The sequence below is a fragment of the Dreissena polymorpha genome, chromosome 6 (genome assembly GCF_020536995.1).
Source record: "Dreissena polymorpha isolate Duluth1 chromosome 6, UMN_Dpol_1.0, whole genome shotgun sequence".
Classification (NCBI taxonomy): Eukaryota; Metazoa; Mollusca; class Bivalvia; order Myida; family Dreissenidae; genus Dreissena; species Dreissena polymorpha.
Window position 1 is genome coordinate 13,609,535 of NC_068360.1, and position 20,363 is coordinate 13,629,897.

At 33.6% G+C, this 20,363-nt stretch overlaps 1 long non-coding RNA gene across 1 annotated transcript; it reads left to right on the forward strand.

Moving 5' to 3' along the window:
• Positions 1-12,633: 12,633 nt before the first annotated feature.
• On the forward strand, positions 12,634-20,091 carry LOC127833667 (uncharacterized). The gene is made up of 2 exons (XR_008027535.1): positions 12,634-13,588; positions 19,429-20,091. It is a non-coding gene; the product is annotated as an uncharacterized LOC127833667 (long non-coding RNA).
• The last annotated feature ends 272 nt before the right edge of the window (positions 20,092-20,363 follow it).

Here is a 20,363-nt window from a genome sequence, read left to right on the forward strand (position 1 = left end):
TAAGAGATAGTGGCTAGGACAGACGGACAGACTGATGGTGGAGATAACCACAATGAACCTGTTAACAGCCAACTAACGCTGCCAACAAAGCACAAAGCTTTACGTGTCAGGATGTGGCACTATCTATACAAACTGCATAAGAAATAACAAGACGCTTAGGGTTTGAGGGACACCACACCTGATTATGAGTCTTCCACACCTTAAGCCTCTTAACCCTTTGCATGCTGGGAAATTTGTCGTCTGCTAAAATGTCGTCTGCTGAATTTCTAAAATTAGCATTTCCTTTCTTCGTTTTTTATCAAAGAATACTATCAGAATAGCAACAGTTTGGATCCTGATGAGACGCCACGTTGTGTGGCGTCTCCATCTGGATACGCACAAGCTATTGTTGGTTAATGGATCACAGAGTCCTGGCGATGAATTCAGACATCATGTAGCACATTAACGCTAAACGATTCATTCAATATGCCTTTTTTGATTTTAAATCACAAAGCAATTTGCCCTTATTAAGCCATTATAGGTAGGCGTTTTGGGGATCTATTGAAATACAACTATTCCAGATAACAAAATCTGAATTCATTCATTTAATGCACATATTTTCTTCACTTTTGCTACGATATGACCATAATCAGCTTTCCCATTCATATTTGGCACTAGCAGATGATATTTCATTGTTTACCTATGAAAGGTAAGAAGAAATTGAAGCAGGCATTTTATACTATAAATTTAAAAATGCACTCAAACATGCACTTAAAAACAATTTTATTGTAATCATATTAATTATTCTTCATTTTTCTCAATTGTATGGTGTATAGGCTATTTTTCCTGATTTTTTGGTTTATCATGCTTATTTTCCGAAGCCAAAAGGCACTGGCTTTAACAAACTGTCTAAGCATGTACATGTACAGTCAATCTTGTATTAAGAGACCACTCAAGGGAGTAATTAAAAGCGGTCTCTAAAAAATGGTCTTTAAATAAAAAGGCCATTCTGGAAGAATGTTTACTTTTATAACAAAATGAAAATAAACACAAAACATAAACAATATTTTACTTATAATGTGTTTTATTTTTTCACTTACTACAAATTATCATTTATTATAAATGAATTGTGTGTACATATTTATTTGCAAAAACAACATAGAAAAGGAAATATTTTTCGCATTTTCTTTACCTGACACATTATTTTCCACGTCTTCAAGCACCTTGGCTTTATGCTTAAGAATGTTCTAAATTTGAGTTTTACCAACTCCAAACTCATCAGCGATTTTACGTGCACTTTTCCTCTTTGACAATTACAAAACCCGAATTTTCTCGTTCAACGTTAACACTTTTTGTTTTGACATTTTAATTTCTGCATGTACGCTTAAGGAAATCTGACTCGATTATGATACATAATGAGCTGAAAAAATTAAAACATGTCAATTGAAAACAAAACAAACAGGATTGGAAAATTTATTAAGTAAATAACAATGTGATTGGCTAACAAATATCTACTAATTAGCATAATTACAAATTGGTAATGTACGGATTTCGACAGATGATGCCGATTAATAGGTTATTTTCCGCACTTCTCAGGAAATGTTTGTCGCGTACAGTGCATTGTTTCTGCACCTGTTATCTTCACTCGAGAAAATCGGTGTTGTCTCTTAACTTTCCACAAAGTTAACTATTTAAGCTGTAGACTGTGCGTAATACGTTCCTCTATATTCAACTCAATAAATTGATACGCAGTCTACAAAAATACCGGTCAGAACCAGTCAATGAGAAAAAGCATAATCAGTATGGTTGGTGTGAAAACAAAGCAGAGGTGTAACAGTACATCTTATCGGCTTAGATAAACAATTAACACGGATTTGTTCCTGAAAGATAAATAGATTTACCACTTTTACCTCCTAGTGGTCGCTTAATTCAAGATTCGAAGATCAAAATACACAAAAATTAGCGGTCGCTGGTCGCGTAAGACAAAAGTCGCTTCATATAATATCATAATATAGCGAAAAAAACTCCGTGGGATTTCAAAATGGTCGCATAAGACAAAGGTCGCTTAATACAAGTGGTCGCATCCACAAGATTGACTGTACATAAATATTAAAATAGCTTTATGAGTGATTATGGGTGATAAAAATCTAACATGTAATATCATAAATCTATATTGTTTGTATTTTTCGTAAACATAATTACCCACCAGTGTGGTCAAACATATTTTTTTGTTTTTAATGACGTTGTTTCACACATTGCTGTAACCAGTGATTTTTTTCGCTTTATATTTTACAGCCTGTGCCTTATGGATTGGGAAAAAAGCAAGAAAGTCCATGCAATTGGGAAAAAGTAAACATTATAATTATGATAATGATTATAAATTACAGTTCACAAATTATTTATAAATGCACGATTTCTAAAATTTATATCATAAAGTGCTGGGAAATTAAATTGCTGTATAATAAACTCAATAAACCAATAATTTAGTTTATTGGCAAAGTTTTGCATATTTTGGGGGAAATTTATGTCCGATTGGGAAAAATTGCTACTTTTTGCCATTAGGAAATGGCCTGTAAGAGGCTGTAATTATGGGCAGAAAAAATCACTGGTAACGTACAGTCCTTATACGGAATTTAGGAGTTTTATTTACCAGTAAACTTTTTTATTTTTTTGATTCGTTAAAAAATATTTAACTGTTATATGTAATGTGTTGGACTTGTTATTATTAAAATCTAGAGTTTTAATGAGATTACATCACACAATATACGTATAAAAATATTCAACTCACTGCACATCCGACTTGTCATCATTAAAATCCAGAGTTAAAATGAAAATACGCCACACGAGATAGGTATTTCATAACATCTTCGCTCTCTTGTATGGTATAAAATTACTGAGGGTGTACATCCTAGTTTAGTGGGATATTTTCAGATTTATATACTGGTATTTTACACGTCTTAAACTTAAACTGTTACATATCGCAGATTAAAAGATGTCTGTTTTGATTCAAAGGCCATTTTACCCAGCATATCCCAGACATGATGAGTGTCCAAATTTGTGCAAACAATTTAATTAAAACAATGAAATTTATCAATTGTAATTACCAGCTATATAAAAAAAATGTAGTGTTAAATTGTGGTGTTAACAACCGGAATAACCTATGTGAGAATCTGGTGGACAAATCACTGCGCTAACCAGACATCAGTCTGACATTGATATTGCTCCGCTGTACATATTTTTATTATCTTGACAGGCCATGGACATTGCTCGGGTTTGTTAAGTTAAAGACTTATTATTATCAGGGACAGGCAGACATTTTATAAATTAAATAGCGCATCATTTCTTACAATGCAGCTGCACAACTGCATAGGAAAACAATAAATCAGTATATTATGTCGACAACTAACTTGCGTAGCAACATCCGAATTATAAAATATCCGACTTCTATTTCAATATCTTAAAGTCAAGATAAAATGACGACTTAACTGTTTTACTTTAAGGAAAAAAAAACAGTAAAACAATGCTTTTAATGAAAAGGAGATAAAGCAAACTGAATACTTATCATTTTTATTGCTTAACAACTAATTATCCAAACATCACACATTCAATCGCACGTTCCAATAAAATTATTCCCCTTGAATGTTAATGCATATTGATAAAACGAATTCATCAAACGTTATCAGGCATTTGTAATTTGAATAACATTGGATATTTATAAGAACACACGTATATTAAAGATATTATCCGACAAATAGAATACCATGTTAATACCAGTGTGTACTTACATTTATCCGACACGTCTCGGAAAGCCTCGCCGTGTAAACCTTTCTTCAACTCGTCGCACACAATAACACATAGATTTATGTCATGAATATCTAAACAACCACACTCGATCTGCACAAAAGACATGCTTGTGTACTTCGTATTGATATTTAAACACAATTATTACGTCGTTGTTTATAGATTTAACGCCTAACTGTATATATATTGAATTAATACCGCGTAACTTAGTTTCTTTGTTTCTTAACAAGATGGAAGCTAGCCTAAGCGCTTTTCATGACGTTACGTCACAATGTTTATCTACGTGCGTTGTGTTTCGCAGAAAAAATATTTAAACACAAAATACTCGAAAACTAGATTTTTCCCAGGTATAACGCCTACGCCAACAGGTAGATCACATTTTTGTCCATATACATGTCAAATTTCAGCAAACGTGTTCGGCCAGTTTTCAAGAGACCCAAATCGCGACTATATGCGCCAGCTTAACGAAACTTATCCCCCTTTATCATGTGTTCGATTGAACGTCATCAATGATGACGTCCAATACATCACGCATTCGATAAAAAATTAGGTACGAAAAAATTCGGGTACGAAAAAAAATTGACTACGAACAAATGGGTACGAACAAAATTTGGGTACGAACAACTTTGTGTACGAAAAAAAAATGGGTATGAAAAAAATGTGGGTAGGAAAAAAAAACAATTTGGTTACGAAAACAAATTAGAATACGAAAAATATAGGGAACGAAAAAAATTAGGGTACGAAAAAACTATTTGGGTACAAAAGAAATGGGTACGAATAAAAGTTTTGGTACGAAACAAATTTGGCTACGAAAAAAATGGGTACGAAACAAAATTTGGGTACGAAAAAATTTGGGTACAAAAAACATTTGGGTACGAAAAAGATGGGTACGAACAATTGTTTGGGTACGAACAAATGTGGGTACGAAAACCATTTGGGAACCAAAAAATGGGTATGAAAAAAAAATGAGTAAGACAAAAATTGGGAACGGACACATTTGGTACGAAAAAATGGGTACGAAAAAAATTTGGGTACGAAAAAAATGGGTACGAAAAAACTTTGGGTACGAACAAATTTGGGTACGAAAAACATTTGGGTATAAAAAAAATGGGTACGAAAAAAAATTGGGTACCAAAAAAATTTGGGTACAAAAAAAAAATTGGGTACGAAAAAAAAATGGGTACGAAAAACATTTGGGTTCGAAAAAAAAGGGGACAAAAAAAAGAATTGTGTACGAACAAATTAGGGTACAAAAAACATTTGGGTACGAACAAAATGGGTACGAAAAAAAAATGTGGGTACGAAAAAAATTTAAGGACGAAAAAATGGGTAAAAAAAAATAGGTACGAAAAAAATATGGTTACGAAATATGGGTACGAATTTGTTTCTATTTAAAATCAAATGATGACGTCAATATAGCACTCATTCCATAAAAACCAGGAGTCAATGACCCCTGGACTGAAATTTTGAGGAGTCAAATTGAAAAATTCTGGGGTCAATTTTGAAGTGCGTTAATTGTGTTTTTGTCTGTATTATTCAATTTTTTTAGATAAAAACATGCTCCAAGAGTTACACAATATCTAAAAAAGTTATACTGCGTTATTAAATAAAAATACCATGATACATAACACAGCATATTTTAATGAATTGGTACGCAAAGATAAGGACAAAATATCAATAATTTGTGCGAACAATATCGACTTTAAGTTTTTCAAAAACAAAACATGTTCATTTTACAACTTTTATTATTTCTATCACTACTGTATACTATGTTTATTTGTTAAAACAATAAATGCTCATTAAAATCTACTTCATCATAACACATTTAAGTAATTTAAGATATGTACCTGTAGCACCTTTTCATCACATATTTATCCTTGTTATATTATCATCATCCCTATAATAGCTTTGTACAAAAACACAATCTAAATGCATGTATATCTATTGCTGTTTATCCGAATACTATACATGTCGGAAATATATACACTTAAGAATGCCTTACCAGTAGTAGTTTAACTTTAATAATCCAAAATTTCCTTGTTGTTATCTGGTTTAAGAAACCTTATTTAATGTTCGTTAAATCCAGTTAATGCTATCTCCATTATTGAATCACCATTACTTGTAATTTGAATTGTTGTTGTTGTTTGAATCGCCATTTTTTAATTGAACGCGGGTTTAATGTTAATTTACAATACGTCCGCCAATTACAATGTCAAAGGTCAAGACATAGCAATTTAATTCTACTCGGATAATTTATATCTAATTGAGAAAATGTGTTTTCTTAATGTTTATGTGTAGTATTATGACTTGAGAGTATAAAAAACAACGCCCGGGGTAGACCTCTATTCCCTCGATTATAGACCGAGTTTCAAATACTGAAACATTAATTTTGATTAGGAGCACAGGCGGATTTATTACCATGGAACTGGAGATGTTAACTGACTGACCCTCGGGTTAAATTTTTGATGCGTCAAAATGACGCACGGCAGAAAAAAGGGTTGCGTCAAAAATGAGTCATTTTTAATTTGCTCGCGTCAAATCGCAGGATTCTGCTTCTATTGAAATCGCTGATCCAATATTTGTTTTGAAGTTAAATATGCATACCGATGTTGATGAAGATTAGACTAACAGTGTGACTTCTGTGGTATAAACATGCTTTTTGTTTGTTTAATATATTAACCAATTTTGTTAGCTCAAATGACCCAGTGTCAAACTTGGCTGAGATTTAATTTATACAAGACATCATTAGAACAAATGACCTGACCAAGTTTCTTGAAGGATGCACAGTAAATGTGATTTCTAGAGTGGTAACAAGATTTTACTATAGCCACTGGCCCATATAAAGAAAACTGCTATGCCCTCAACGGCCATGGTTTTAAACCGACAGAACATTTTTAACTATACCCAGAATTAATAAAACCTTATCAAACATTAGTAATTTGAATGACTATACATGTATTAAACACCCCAAAAAACTCATGAATGTAAAATCAAACCCCGTTGTTGTTTACTTTTCAACCCCAGTTTGTGAGAAATAAATGGGTTTCTAAAATTTATCGCATGGAAATGGTATATACAATACTAATAATTCAACTTGTCATAAAAAATTCGAGTGCACAATTATACTTACAGAGTAATCTGTCATATCTATTACCTGTCAAATAATACCCGAAAGGGGAGTTAGACAGTATACAGTCTTGGCCAAACATGGTATTTGATTTAGACAAAACAAATAATTTGGTAATTTACGAGAAATATGATATAAGCTTTTTAAATACGCTCGTCCCGCATTATGCACTGTACTCTTTACACTTCTGAAAAATGGCGTAGTCATATGGTTGTGTTAATGAAATTCTCAGACATATTTACCGATATAAATGTGACGAATCACATGAAATCGCGGTGATTTTCCACTCAAAAAGCAAACTGTCCGCCTTGACTCCGCAAATTAGGCAACAATCACGGGTCTCGTAGTGTATACATTGTATATACAGAAGCGAAGGAGTCATAAAAAACTAAATTTAGTATTAACGACACGCTTACATGTACATCAATTTTAACTTTAATCCTTTGCTCAAAACAATAAAGTTACAAAGATATGAACCTCCAATTTTGGTCATCCTTCTCTTTCTCAAAATTTATTAAAAACCACACTATTTTTTTTTAAATTTGTGTATCAAATGCTAACCATTCTTACCTAAAACATGATTAAGAAACCGAAATCTTTACGCAGCGAGTTATTTATTCTTATGGAAGATTAAATTATGCATGACAAAAATACAATCGGAAATATTTTACAATCTTTTGATGCTTTAAAAAATATTTTACTGTTAAATAAAATAACACGTCTGACTTGTCGTCATTAAAATCCAGAGTTTTAATGAAATTACGTTACACAAGATACGCATTTCATACCATATTAGAGCAAAGGAGACATAAAGAACTAAATTTAGTATAAGCAACACGCTTACCTAAATTTAAACTTTAATCCAATTCTAAAAACAATAAAGTTGCAAGATACAGTAACATGCACGCACTTCCATTTTCTGTGATTTTTTTGCGTTCCATTTCTCAAAATTTATTTACAACCACACTAATTCTTAATTACATTTGTATACGATGCTTAGCATAACAAAGCCGTAATCCTGTGGCTGTAAGTTATTTTATTCCTATGAAAATTTAAATTATGCATGGCAAACACAAAATCCAAAATAATTTTGGATTCTTTCTATGCTTTAAAACATATTTAACTGCACGACTGACTTGTAGTCATTAAAATCCAGAGTTTAAATGAAAATACGCCACACGAGATATAGCTGTATTTCATATCAATTCATGTGTGCTGAACAAAGGGGCAATTATACACTAGGCTTACAATGCTCAAACCAAAAGGTTCCAAATTGTTGCAAACAAATAAATTAAACATTCACATTTATCAATTATAATTACAAGCTATTTGTTTTTGTACTGCTATAAATTGTGGTGTGGTCAACCTATGAGAGAATCAGGTGAACCACTGCCCTAATCAGAAATCAGTCTGAATTAATGTTACTCAGCTTTACATATTCTACTAATTATTAATTAAAAAAAAAAATTAAATCTTGACAGAACCTTGTCAAGTTGACGATGCTTATAATTTGAGAAGTTAATGATTTATTATCATCGAGGGGGGTATTCCAGACGTAAAACATTGCATCATTACATGGAAAACAGCTGCACAACTGTATGCGAAAAGGTAAAACAGTATATTCTATCGAGAACTAACTTGCATAGCAACGTCCGAAATGTGCAAACTCCGACATCTATTTCGATATTTATAAATTCAAGATGTAACGTTAACTGAACTGTTGTACAGAAATCAAACTATAAAACTTGTGTTTTGATACAAAAATAAGCAAACCAAACCAAAAAAACTCACCCTTTTAACGGCAAAACAATTAATTTATCCAATATTCAACACATGTATTTCCATTCAAATTATGCCCTTGAACTTTAACGGTTGATTGCCGTTTCGTTCCACTATCAGTTCGTGCCACTTATATTTGTGTTGTTTATTTTTCAAGTTAAGTTTCGTAAGAAATAAATGTGTTTGAAAACTTTCTTGTATGGTAATGGTATATAAAATTCAACTCATCGGACAAATTCAAGAACACAATGACACTTACCAAGTTTTCTGAACAACCGTACACAGCGCAAAATGCGGAGGCCGCGTGATGTCTATTTCCATATCCACGGGTGTGTTTATGTCAAATGCTAGTGTTTTTCAATAGATCGTATACTTATCTAAAACACGGCGAAGTAGCGTTCACTTTAATTATTTTGATGATGTTATTTTGTAAATACTTTCTCGCGTTCTTTTCGAACGCATTGGCAGCCATTTTGAATGTTGGTTGTATACTTCCGAAATTATGTGTTTTAATGACTCTCAAAAATGTTTTAAATGCAGAAATTGTAGTTTTAAGTATCGATTTCTCGGATTTATTTTATATATTTTGTTCGCTTATTTGCGTTTAAATTTGATTGTTTGTTGTTTACTTGCGAACTATTTTTCATGTGTACGCTAGTGGATATGTAATCAGGTTACCATATTTACATCAATGAAATTTAACTGTTGTTTGTTTTGTTAATATTTTCTAAACGGGTTCAGCTATGTATGTTAAACACAATATGAACTTATTAATTAATTTGGGAATAAAATCGCAATATGTATTAATTAAAATCAAATTTGAAGTGTCTATCGCGTGAATTGCCTCCTTGGGTTGAATTGTGTTTGGGTTGCTATTAACGCTATTAACGCTTCCGGCGAGAACTCATTTTATAGCGATTGCGCAATAAAAAACACCACTTTTTCGTAATTTTATCAAAAACTGGACTTTTCCCAGATATGACGAATACGCCATCGTGTAGATCGAGTTCTGGTCCATATACATGTCAAATTTCAGCAAAAGTTACAGACAAGTTTTCAAGACTCCCAAATCGCTGCTATACGCTGGAGCTTAACGAATTTTAGCCCCCTTTATCATTCGTTCGATTGAACGTCATCAATGATGACGTCCAATACAGCACTCATTCCATATTTAAACAAAACGTTGATAAATTAAACACACAAACTGTATATTTACTAGAGTTGCGACACCTTAAGGGTTTCGCGGGATGGAATGAGTGGGAACTAAAAAAATGTGGGTTCGAAAATATTGGGTAAGAAAATGCGGGAACACACATTTTTGGTACTAAACAAATGTGGGTACGAAAACTTTGGTTACGAAAAAAAATGTGGGTACGAAAATTGTGGGTACAATGGGTCAATGTTAAGGTTTTAGCATGGCGGACGCCAGAAGGCGAAAAGACATGACACATACGATGAGCTGGCTATGAGAATACCTCAGGTATTCTCCGAAAACAGCCGAGCTCATATGCATAAGTCAGTGAGTAATACTCATTAAAAGCTAGGCACGGCGTATAAAATCAGAACCACTGGGCCGAATCTGCTGAAACTTGGCCGCATTATAGATTATGGTCCAAACAAGCTACAGAATGTGCGCTTTTGGACCTGACAGCGTAAAACATTAACCAATAATGAACAGCACAAAATGGGTCATTTTGAACAAAAAAATGTAAACTTTAAGTGGCATTTAATGACTTTTAGACATCAGAAAGTTTCAAATTTTTGATATTCTGCACACTTCGACTTGTTTTTTTTTTTTAATTTAGAAACAGTTATGCTTGGGATGTCTATAAACCCTGTTATTGAATGTCAAATTTGGCAAAAAATTACAATACAATCCCAAAAATGGTTAAGCAGCAATTCCCCTTTAACATTATTCCTTATATTTAATTGAATTCTTGAAATAGATAACTGTGTATATTTAATCATAATGGGCTCTGTATATCACACATGATAGGCCACTGCTGGGGCTTGAACCCAGAACTCATCTCACATTGTAAGATGCGTTTTTCAATTAAACTACAATGACTGTCTCGTGTGAAGTGGAGCCAACATACACCCACATAAGTGAAAAAATCATTCCGTCCATATATTTGTCGTGGGTGTTTTCTGACACATGTTGCATAACTGTTTGCAACAAAAGATGTATACATAGATACATAAATGGGGGAAAAAAACGTCTTTTTTAATTTTTGTTTCACATATAAACATTTCCTAGCAATGATTAATAATTATATCATGTTGAAATCATTTATAGACCAAATATTACTGAAACTGCAAAAAAGTATAAGATGGATAGATATAATGTATCATTCTATCTAGTACAATGAACAAATGTTCTTCCGATGCCATTTTCACTAAGGTATTGGTATTGAATCCTGATGTACTACTAAAAATGTATGTCGGTTAGCAATAATAATTCAACAAATCCTCATATTCAAGCTGGGTCATCACTAAGTGGAATTATTTGTGGACATATAACAGAAAAATGCATTTCATGCCTCTATATTGCTTTAACAGGAATCCCAGCTTTTTGTATGAACAAAATTCCCTGATTTTTCCCTGATGGAAAATAAAACTTCCAGGATCATGATTTTGACCTATTTCTTGTTTTAGACACCCTGAATAAATAGCAGTTGCAGACATAACTAAGCTACACGTATACTACAAAGTCACGATAGATATGCAGAGGAAATGATTTGCTGTTTAAATTGTATGGACTTCTCGACACAAGTCGGGAAAGTCTGACCAAACAAAATTCCCTGATTTTTCCCTGATTTCACAAACTTTCCAAATTCCCTGACTGGAAAAAAAGAGTCTTTTTCCAGTTTTCCCTGATTTCCAGGTTGGCTGGGAACCATGTTTAACTTTGATAAAATGTTCTTTAGATGCCATGTGTATTAATTTATATGTCTTTTTTTCTGAGATATTAATGAAAATGCCTGTGGGTATGTGGCGAATACTAGTATTAAAAAAATCTGCAACTTGATATATGGTGTTAACACGGTAAAATTGTATGAGCCCAAATTATAATAGATGAATGCGTATTATGCTTCTATGCTTATACTATGAGGACATGTTCATACAATGCCATTTTTATTAATATAGATGCCAAATTTAATGAAACAGACTTGAAAATGTGTGTTGCCAGATACCAAGTAAGAAAAAAATCAGCATTTTTATGTAGGGCTTTCACACAGTAAAATTGTTTGTGCCCAAATAATCATAGATGAATGCATATTAGGCTTCAATGTTGCTTATACTTTGACTACTGGTTCATACGATGCCATTTTTATAAATATCTATGCCAAATTTAATGAAATAGACTTGAAAATGTGTGTCGCCAGGTACCAAGTAAGAACAAAATCAGCATTTTTATGTAGGGTCTTCATACGGTAAAATTATTTGTGCCCAAATAATAATAGATGAATGTATATTAGGCTTCAATGTTGCTTATATACTATGACGACATGTTCATACGATGCCATTTTTGTTAATATATATGCCAAATGTAATGAAATAGACTTGAAAATGTGTGTCGCAAGATACCACGTAAGAAAAAAATCCGCATTTTTATGTAGGGTCTTCACACTGTAAAACAGTTTTATACGTGGACATAGCATTTTCATGGAGCCCGTAAAGAAAGGGAGTTAATTGTGTAATTTGTGCTGATCAGAAACTTATAACAGTCGTCTCCCTTGAAATATTTGCACTTTATGAGACACCACAAACCATGGCGTCTCATCAGGATCCAAACTGTATTCTAAATCGTCACACTAAGCCCTCATAAGTTATTCATTGTATATGCACTATATAAAACAACCATATAATATATCTAATATATCCAGACACACGTATTATACCCAAATATTAGAAATACACAATTTTATAACAGTAAAAACAATGGTATTTCACAAACAATTGCAGTCGTTAATAAATGCAGAAAAGCATCATCTACACGTTTCATACGGTATTCAGTTTATATGCAAACGCATTTAAATATATTTACCTCGATACTCGACCAAGCTGTTGAAAAATTATATTAATTAGAACGAGAACAAGTAAGATTAATGTGTTGTTTTCACATTTCTTTAAATGGCTGCCAATACCGCATGTAATAAAACAATCGAAGCGCATGCGCATAATATATGTTACACTCCACTAAACTAGTTGCAGCAAAGACATTCACAGGCGTTCATGTCACTTATATTCATGATATTTCCATATGCGAGTGTGATTGTAAACACAAGTTTCTGAAAACAGTGCGAAAAGGGGCATTACGCAAAGCCAATAAATCTGCGCAGATTTTTGTCAATATTGACAATAAACTGCATGTTTTCTTACCGTTAGTAATCCGACAGTCCGTTGGTCACATTGTGCATTAGTCCGTTTAAGTTATTATTGCCTTACACTTTTCAATATAAATTTATGAACTTTAAACAAAATAAGTAACTAACTAAGTAACTATTTAACTGACTAACACGCGCGTTTTTTTCCCAATATCCGAGACATTTTACTTTCGCACCTTGCCCTCAATGTCTGGCTTTTAAAGTTTACCGCCTTTTTGCGAATACAATGACGTTTACATATGAATTGCCCAATGAAAATTTCGGCGGGATGACGTCAGGCGCCAAAACTGGCGCGTGGTTTTTCCCGGTATAGACCCAGTGTGTCAACGCTGTAAATGCATTGTGGGAAACGGACTATTTCCAGCATGGCGCCCGTAAAGATTATGAACACGGAAGTAAAAATAGTAATAAATTATTATCAAAAACAGGCCTCATCAAACCGGGTCAGCCATGATATATTCTTGGATGCAGTTTGTGCTTCAAAAGGAGCTACTTTTCATGCCAGCCTATCGATGTAATATTCACTAAACACGTTGCAATGACTGTTATCTTCGAAATAATAAATAAATATTTACAATGTAATACCTGCATTAAAACGACTTCTTTTACATGCCGGCTACTATTCCCAAATACATCAAGTTAAATGTCACAAATGCTTTTGTTTTACCGCATAGTTGCTGCCCATATAACTGGCTACTCAATTTTTTTGGAAAACACTGAATTATGCGTGACAAACACAACATTAAAATACATTAATATCCAAAGATTCAAATAATTTCCCACGAGATAAGTCAAAAATTGCATAATCAATTGAATGAAAAATTAAAGTAAAAAAGCCAGATTTTACATAAATTTCAGGTTAATAAACACAAGGTTAAGGTAGTTGGTGAGATATAATCATTATACAGTTAGTAAGGCTTCATTGGTCATTGTTGGCACAGTACTTACATGCACCTCAGGTACTCTTAAGTATACTTACATGTACCCTGGGTACGATAAATATACTAAAACGTAACTGAGAATTTTAATGCTAAATCAGTTGTTGTCGGCTAATTTGTAAAAATTAATTATGTTCACATTTAGGTCAATTTTCCTTTTAACAGCCTTTATATTATAGACATGCATACTCAACTAGAAATGGTGCGGCAGAGGCCGACGCGTATCCCCACGCCGCATGTTTGACCCAGGGGCACCCCAGGGTTGGTAATGTGGCCATGCATAGTTGAGATTGACCGTATTGTCATAAGAGAAGTTCATTATCAATTAGAAGTGAACTGGTGTAGAATTGAAGAAATTATAGTAAAAGGCAATTTTGGATGGGCGTGGCCTATGTGGGCGGGTTGCCCCAGGGTTGGTAATGGGGCCATACATAGTTGAGATTGATCGTATTGTCATAAGAGAGGTTCAGTATCAATTTGAAGTAAATCGGTGTAGAAATGAAGAAATTATAGTAAAAGGCAATTTTTGGTGGGTGTGGCCTATGTGGGCGGGGCGCTCCAGGGTTGATAATGGGGCCGAGGTTCCGTATCAATTTGAAGTGAATTGTTGTAGAAATGAAGAAATTATAGTAAAAGGCATTTTTGGGTTGGCGTGGCCTATGTGGGTGGGGTTCCCCAGGGTTGGTAATGGGGCCCATGCATATCTGAGGTTGATAGTTTTGTCATAAGAAAGGTTCAGTATCAATTTGAAGTGAATCGGTGTAGAAATTAAGAAATTATAGTAAAACTGCAATTTTTAGTGGGAGTGGCCTATGTGGGCGGGGCCCCCAGGGTTGGTAATGGGGCCATGCATAGTTGAGATTTACCGTATTGTCATAAGAGAGGTTTGGTATCAATTTGAAGACAATCAGTGTAGAAATGAAGAAATTATAGTAAAATAACCTAAAAAATGAGTAAAAATCTCTGACCCGGCCCGGGCCCAACCACATAACTTTTGACCCAGGGGTCAGATCAAAATTCCAAATAGTGCAGGGTCGCACATATGCTCATAGCTACCATGTGTGTAAGTTTCAAGGTTCTAGTGCATATAGTGTAGGAGGAGATAGTGGCCAGGCCAGGACGGACGGACGGCGGAGATACCCACAATATGATCAATATCCCCACGCTTTTCAAAAAGTGTGGGGATAAAAAGCAACATGATGCAGAAATTTTAAAATAGAAGTTTGTTTAAGGTAAACAATATCGTTTAACGGTAATCAGTAGCGTATCGGATTTTGGGAGGATATACAACTCAGGTACAGTCTAATATCACCGGGTACGTTTAAGTATATACTCCGTACCCGGGGTACATGTAAGTATACTACCCAGGGTACATGTAAGTAGTACCCGAGCCAACAATGACCAATCGAGCCTTAGTAAGTGAGTGATGGTGTATGAGATATACACCCTCAGTAATTTCATACCATACAAGACTGAGCTTTGCTGTTTGATCAGTTTCATCTTTTCTTTAATATCACGGGTTAGAGAAAAAAAACTCTATCATGATAAAAAACAATGTAAATAGAGGGACAAATGCTTACTTCCCATTCATTGTAGATTTAATGATTAATTTGTCCAGTGTGAGTCTTTGCATATAGTATACTGTTAATTTGTTTAACAGTTTAAACACAAGAGTTGTCGTTAAATTAGGACCTCTGTCACACAATATCATAATAAAAAAAATGATAATAATTATAGGCATATGAAATGGCCGTAAATAACTTTAAATAAAAAATAATTACGATTTCTTTAAACTGAATTTTTTTTATAATAGACTTGTTTTTTTACCTCAATTATTCAGCATTATAGATATAGAGAATATTATGTGAGTTTTGGATCAAGTTTATCATGCGAGGCTTAGAACCGATGAAGCGCGAGGCTTGCCGCTAACATGGTTCGTGCCGAGCATGATAAACTTGATCTTTATCCAGTTTATCCACATAATTTTCTATTTATCCTTTTTTGTGGTCATTTATCGTTCAAAAAAAGTATAAATACTTTAAAATTCAAAGAAACAGCGCTGGTTTTCCAAGTTGACTTCAAAGTGTTTGTTTACTTCAACGTCATCATTTGCTATGACGTCACATTTAAACATATAGTGTTCTTAAGATAGAGGTCGGAAAAAATAGCGATAGTATTAAGGTAAAGTTTATACGATCGTTGTTATACTATCGATTTTCAGCTGGTAATAGGATAAAAAAAATGTACCCATGGGGGTAAATACCCCCACTTTTCAAAGCATAGGGGTAAATGGTCAAATTTCGCCTTGGTTGAAGGGTAATTTGCTAAAAGTAAAACCAGAATATAGCCGGGGTACAGACACTCTACTTTAATAACAATTAACCACTAACTATGTGTATTCCTTCATATTAGTAGGTTTCTTAATTTCTTGTTATTTTAACTTGTTGGCAGATTACATTTAAGATCTTCGTCGTTATTATCCACCACCGTGGCCAACGGAGAACTTTTTTGCCAACTTTCAACAGTTGTTTTATTAGCATTTTAGTGGTTCCTTTTTGATTTTAAAACAGAGGAATTTAAATCATTCAGTATTGGCAGTACAATTTTATTACTCGATACAATTTTTGCCATACACAAAGAATCAATTGTACTTTGAGAAGTAATTTGTGTTGGCTTGGAAGAAGCCATGCTGACCACTTCATGTAATTTAATAAACACATAAGTGCTTGACTGTCTGTTAAAAAATCAATACTAAATTTACCATGCATCTAAATGCTACAGAGTATACATACCGACTGGCTAACTATTTCTACAACCAGCTCTAATTTTTACGATAACCAGTCTCATTTTTTGGCTAAAGACAATCAGCTGTTTATATTTTTTGTTTATGATATACGCATCAGTGCCCCAGATAAGCTGTATATCTGCGTCTTTCACCCTATTAAAATGTCTAAAAACGCAAAGAAATTCAATAACATGCCTATTGAAAACGCAACCATTTTGATTTGTGCGCAAATTCGTCAAATTCAATGCGTACAACACAATAGCTTCAATCGAAAATACTAAATGCTCATTTTCGGTATTTTCTCTTTGAAATTATTATCGTCACGCGTATTTATTAATCAAGCGCCTGGATGACGGACCATGAAAACAGTCAAGCTTTATTCAAACTCTCTGCGTTCTAGATTTCATAGTTAAATAAAGTGTGATCAAATTGTTTTCCTCGACATACATGCGTTTTCAATCTGACTTTATCCGTCGCTCATTGTGCATGTATTTATAAAGTGCCCGTACTTTCAGTTTCTATAACGATGCAAAATAAAAATGTCTAAGAGAGGTCGAAAGACTTCCGCTATTGTTGAGAAAAAAATATCAGTCGATCGCAAACTGTTTCGAACCAAGAAAGCAAGAGCCAAATGATCATTCGTGTTATCGAATTTTTGTTTGTTTTAAGTTTATATTAAGGACAGTTTCAATGATTAAAGATGTTATGAAACATCAGTTTATTAAAGTTAATTATGATAGTTTAAAGTTTTATTGAATCAGTACAAGTGAGCATCTTCCACAGAAGTAAAACATTAATGATATAAAGGTATGCATTTTTATAAATTATTTCACCCTATTTCAAGAAGGAAATCACCCTATTTTTCAAATCAATGGGTGAAAACCCTATTTCTCAAATAATTATCTGGGGCACTGCGCAGAGAATTTACAGCATTAGCGTAAGTCCAGATTGGCTTGCTTAAATGTACGCACGGAAATGATAAATTGAGCGTATCTTGATATTTCGAATGCGTATATTACGCTGATACGCAGCTTATCTAGAACGCTGATTATTATTAAATAAATAAATAGTGAAAGCTGTTTTTGCAAAAATTAGAGGAATTTGCAACGCAAATGGTCAGTATTTTAATTACCGGTAGAGGAATTTGCAATGCAAATGGTCAGTATTTTAAAAAGTGTGCAACTCATTTTTTCACATTTTTCGACAGTTAGCGACTTTTTTTCTCACAAATTTGAATAGTTTGAGACTCATATTTTCACAAATTTGAACAATGCTCAATTAATTATTTTCACTATTTCCAACAGTCACAAGTCATTTGTTCACAATTTTGAACAGTGTGCAACTTACAGGGGACAAAAATATTTCTAAACTGCACTCGTCCTGCAGGACGAGTGCATTTAAATGTGCACTCGTCCTGCAAACACATATGCACTCGTCCTTGAATATGTGTGAAATAAAGTTTGCAAAGGGCTAATATGACTAATAAAATTTACTATATCACTGCTAAAATGCTGCTTACTCAGTTATTCATGCCAGCTGATCAAAAAAGAAATGTTGAGCAGTGAAATAAGTTATTTATGAGGAACACAAAATAAATAAATGAAGACTGCTGTTTTACTTTTTTCTAATGCTTGCGTGCTTTCCTGTTTGGGATGTTTGAACACCAAACTCCCCCCCATCCCTTTAAAGAACGCTCAAATGTCAGACATTTTTCGGACGAAATTCAGACTAGTTATAAACTGTACTTTGCAGTTAAATAATTCTTTAAAAATCAATACTTACAGTGAATGCAGTCGGATGTTTCCCTGTCAACATTGACACCAATATTTACTCGCGACTTAGTCTCGCATAACAATGCGCACCTGTTGTATGAAATTTACAATTACAATTTCCAGTTCATTCTCGTTCTACTTTCGGAATAGATATGCTTTAAGAAAATGATTTTATTTAATTATTTACGGGTCTTAAAAAACATATTTTAACATCAGCTTTTTCTCTCGTCCTGTAGGACGAGCGCTTTAGGGAAATTCACTTGTCCTTTAAAGATTTCACTCGTCAATATGAGCAGACGAGTGGAATTTTTGTCCCCTTACTTATTTTTCCATAATTGTCTAGATTGCGAGGCTCATTTTTTACAACCTTCAACATTGTACGACTCATATTTCACAATTTTCAACATTGTGAGACACTTTTTTTACATTTTTCTAATGTTTGCGACTGATATTTTAAGTATTTTAAACAATGCGCGACTCATTTTTTCACATTGTTGAATAGTCACCACCCATTTTTCTTACTTTTACATGCAAGACTCATTTTTCCACAATATGAACAGTGTGCGACTAATGTTTTCAAAAAATGAGGCGGCAGATGTTGCTGCACAAAGATAAAAAAGCCAACTGCCATAAATTTTATCCAAAAAAGAGCAACATGGCTTATTGGAGCTAATCAACCCTTTCTACATGTACTTTCAACAAGCACACAGACCAATGACAGTAGGACTACTGGCACTGACCGTTGGTTCATCAGCATGAAAAATGGGTGTCAAAAATAGCACAAATAATGTAAAATGTGTAATATGCATGTATAACGATGAAACTTACCAACCACTCGACCAGGAAACATCTGTTGCAGACTATGTGGGAACTGGGATTCGGGATGCTCTCCCACTGGTATCATATGCAGATCAGTGGTCACAAGAACGTACACAACATCATTAATGTCAGCAATATATATCTCCAACTTCAAACACACAGCTTGCAAAATCGCTGAATATTGCACAAAAGCAGCTTCGTTACAAACTTCCAGCAACTCGAAATCCACAAGCAGTCTCGTTCCCCACCCACTTTGACTTCGTAGCGAAGGCATGTTTTTTTTGGGAAACCGTTAACATCTCACAACTAAACGTATACTACGGAGATTGACAAGTTGAAAAATAAATTACTGTAATCACTTCCAATTTGCGCACTAAGTTAAACTCCAGTTCCAGTTTGTCTTTATTGTTGAAATGTTACTCTACACATTCGCTTTGAAAATAGAGGTTGGCGTGTTGTTGGAAGTACATGTACATGTCGAATGTGTTATTGTAAAAACTATTGGTATTGTGTTTTTAGTGCAGACATTGTATTTAAGTTTCGATTTCTAGCATAAATTTATATATTTTGTTAAATAATTTGCGTTTGAATGTGATTGTTTGTTGCTTACTTGCGAACTATTTTTTATGTGTAAATATGCATAGACGCTAGTGGATATGTAATCAGGTTACCATATTTACAACAATAAAATTTAACGGCTGTTTGTTTTTGTTTGTTTTGTTAATATTTTCTAAAACGTATGTTAAACGAGAGATGAAATTATTAATTAATTTGGGAATAAAATCGCAATATGTATTATTTAAAATCAAATTTTAAGTGTCTAGCGCGTGAATTGTCTCTTGGGGGTGAATTGTGTTTGGGTTGCTATTAACGCTATTAACGCTTCCAGCGAGTACTCATTTTATAGCGATTGCGCAATAAAAAACACCACTTTTTCGTAAATTTATCAAAAACTGGACTTTTCCCAGATATGAC